Below are 4,021 nucleotides of genomic sequence, written 5' to 3'. Positions count from 1 at the left end.
TAGGGAAGTTGGGGGCGCTATGGGGGACTTTTGGGATAGCATTGGAAATGTAATTGAGGAAAATATGTAATAAAAATATTAAAAATCAAAAAAAAAAAAAAAGAATGCTTAGAGTTGATGCTGGCCACCACACCCTCCCTCATGGAAACCTACAGGATCAGTCAGGCTGAGACTTTATTCTCTTTTTAGCCTTTCCAGTACCTAACTTGCTTCTGCTGCTTCCATCCTCGTCTTCTCTGTGAGCAATTACAAGAGAACACACAAAATACTCTTGTCAGCCTCTTCCTTTGCAGGACTCAGCCTACACCTCACACTGCACTCTTTCCATAGCCCTACAAATAGGAACTCACATCCTTATTGTTCAGGTGAAGCAATGTTTGGGGGTTATAAGTGTGGCCTATGATCTCATAGTTGCTATATAGTAAGGTAGACCTGGATGAACCTGAAGTCTTCATTCCACCTTTCTTTTTACTATGCATTGATACTCTCCCTCAGGGCTTCATGTCTGGCCTTATCTTCCTTCTTGAGTATACAGTATTCTGATGATAAGAAATAAAGGCCCAGATGTCATGTGCCAAACACCTGATACATAACTGATGGTCTATACTGGACCTAAGTCACATATTTCCTCTCTGAAAAACATCAGGGCTCATTGCCACCTCTTCCTCCTTGACTTCAGGACAGATCAACTCTGCTGTTTGTGATATGTCATTATCCTCTTCCTGCACCCAGGTCACCACCTTTAACACTGTTCGTTCATGAAGCAACATCAAAATCAGGGGCCCTAGCCGGGTGTGGTGGCGCATGCCTTTAATCCCAGCACTGGGGAGGCAGAGGCAGGCGGATTTCTGAGTTCGATGCCAGCCTGGTCTACAAAGTGAGTTCCAGGACAGCCAAGGCTACACAGAGAAACCCTGTCTCAAAAAAACTAAACCAAAAAAAAAAAAAAAAAAAAAAAAGTCAGGGGCCCTGAGAATGCACGACTTCTGTTCATTTAATCACACAGAATAATCACTGCTCAGCTCCTAGGTGGTGCTTTTTATATGTCATACTAGCAAAGTTGGGTCACTCCTGGGAATACCTGTATACAATATTAGTTTCATTGTGAAGATCTCTTTTAAAACCAGAATTTATTTGAAGAAGCAATACTACATACTACTATAAAACCACCCACTGCTAAAGTCGGAATTGTCTTTTATCTATCAAAGGAAATTTGCTATGATAGGAAGGAGAAAAGCATCTGCTTCTCACATTCCACTGCCACAAACATTCAGGAAGGCTAGTCATTGGGATAGAATGAGGAGTGGGAAGGCAAGCAGATTCATAGTATCTAAGAATCAGAAGTAATGTTATCCACAGCTAAGACCCATACTGATGCAGATGTACGGAACTGTTCAAGAACCAATATAGGTTGCTACATGGGCTAGTGGAGCCTGGTTTCAATTGTCTGCTCCCTATTTCAAGCTCTCTGTTCCAAGTTTCCCTTTCTGACAAGAGTCTAGTCTGGGGTATCATAAAAGAAATAAAATACAATACGCAGACATGCCCCACTAGGACAGAACAGAATGAAAACCACAAATTATAATTGATACATTTTACTTCCCCAATCCATAATCATAATCACCACACTGTACCACTTTTCCAGGATTTTTTTTTCAAATGTGCATATAACTGTTTATGCAAAAATCACAAATCAAATAATTCAAGATAGTATACTTTGAGAGGTATCAGAATCTTTACCAGTGCCCATGATTTTTAATCTCCATCTATCAGAATAAGGATTTGTTTCTAAAACACTCCATTAGCATAAGAAGAGCCACAAAAGAACCTAGACTCACTGACACTTCAGAGTTCCAGGAAGATTCATTTATCAAGCACCAAACACAAAGCCAGATGTAAAACAAACAAACAAACAAAAAACCCACTGGCACAAGATTTAATGTAATCTGGGAGACAAAAGGAGTTAGTATTTGGTGGAAGACCACACCCAAAAACTGGGGAGGCCATACCTGGAGGGCAGAGAGAACACTAACAATACCAATATCAGACTTGTACTTCAACTCTAGACAGCAGCTATTTGAGAAAGCGTCGAATGATTACAAAGATAAAACAATCTGGAATCATGTAATAGAGGACCACAGGTTCATCACTATACCCAAGGAGTCTTTCCCCTTTGGGAGTCCTTGGGTGAAGATTCAGGCCTGACTTGCAGGCAGAGCTCTCTGTACAGTATAATGTACAATCCACTTCAACTAGGCAACTTCAAACCCATCAACCCACTACAGCTCTTCTGTTTATTTCTAAAGGTAAGGGGCCATGCTCTGTCTTTAAACCAAATTCACTGCCTACAAAGGTGAGATCCATGGATTTATGCTTGATGGTGATGTAAGAAATCATATTCATAGATAAAATCCTGTGTTTTTGTTATCTTTATTATTCTCTGAAAATCCCAAATAGGAAATTATCTGGTTTTCAACCCTAGGAGGGAAGCATTGCTGGGCCCTTGAAGAATAAAATGTGAGATGAAGAGGATAATGGATGGGAGGGAGAGGCACCAGCTGAATTCCTCATCACTTCCTGAAGAAGCATGTGGAAAGTGTGAGTCTGCTCACATGCATAACAAATGATTAAAGAATGTAGGTTGACATTGCTCAATAAGAGAGACTAAGACATGTGTGTGAGGTGATGGTGGGAAAAATGCTGGAAAGAACACTGGCATGTTGTTCAGAAAATCTCCTATGAGTGGCCATGTAGACTAACAGTGATTGTATCTTTGTAGCCTCAGTTACTACATCATTAACAATGAGAAAATAGCTACCTCATCAGTCTGGGGATGTAGTTCAGTGACAAAACACTTCTCTGTTGTACTCAAGATCTGGGGTCCCATTTCCAGCACTGACAAAAACAAACAAACAAACAAACAAACAAGCAAACAGCCCACAGCTACACCAAGCTCAGAATTAAATGGTATATCTCACCTATAGATTGAAACCTACTGGCTCTTCAATAAATAAATACAAATCAATGTCACCAGGAAATCCCTGTATATAAGTGACTAATGCACTAAAAAAAAAATCTGAAGAATAAAAATTTAGTTGAATTGCAACAAATAGTAAAATGAGCAACAAATATTTACTGGACAATTACTGTCTTCCAGGTGATTTGTTAAGTGCTGCAAAGTATTCTTATTTAATATTATTAACAACCAATAATGTAGATAATTATTTAAAACTAATTTTTAAAAACTAAGGGTAGACACAGTGGAACATGACTGTAATCTCAGCTTGGGCTGAGGCAGAAAGATAATGATTTCCAAGACAACCTGGCCTAAATAATGAGACTCTGTCACAAAAGTGAAAAGAAGTTGACTTGGAGATATTACATAACATATCCACTGTCTCATATCTACTGAGTAATAGTACCAGAGTTTAAACTGAGACTTCCAGAATAGAAACTGCTGATATTTCTTCACAGATGCTGAAGCCATTACCAAGTACTATAAGAGAAAAACAATGGCAAGTAGCAAACATAATCATTCTAACAAAAACCAATTCTTTCTCTTACACAAGATTCTATAGTACTAAGTACTTCCACTTGCATTTTCATTAGCACACTAGCAAAATAGATGTCATAGATAGTGTACAACTTGAGTAAGATGATGTATATAGTTCTATGACTCAGGAACTTGGGAATATAGTATCAGTGCCTACTTTACATGTTTGCGATGATTTGAGCAAGCTAATATTTGTAAATTCTTTAGGGTGTCTATTAGAATGTGTTACATATTCTCATTAAATAAATAGTTACATGACAAATACAAAACTTAATATTGTGAATCAACATGATGTGTTTATAAAAAGACAAAGAAAGGAGGTATGTTCTATGGAGGTATAGTCAATGATTGGAGAAGGAATGTGAATCAGCCTGCCCATGCTGAGGCATCCCTTCCCCCTGAGGGGCCAGCCACACATAGGTATAGTATAGAATCGAATTTATTAAGGGCATGGGGAGGGGAGTCAAG

General features: G+C 38.7%; 1 pseudogene; it reads right to left on the bottom strand.

The window, feature by feature from the left end:
• LOC110287089 overlaps nucleotides 1-806 on the bottom strand; it is a 35,795-nt pseudogene extending 34,989 nt beyond the window's left edge.
• Nucleotides 807-4,021: the final 3,215 nt, after the last annotated feature.

This window comes from Mus caroli, chromosome X (assembly GCF_900094665.2).
Source record: "Mus caroli chromosome X, CAROLI_EIJ_v1.1, whole genome shotgun sequence".
Classification (NCBI taxonomy): domain Eukaryota; kingdom Metazoa; phylum Chordata; class Mammalia; order Rodentia; family Muridae; genus Mus; species Mus caroli.
The sequence above is the reverse complement of the archived record's forward strand: the minus strand, read 5'-3'. Positions and strand labels throughout refer to the sequence as shown.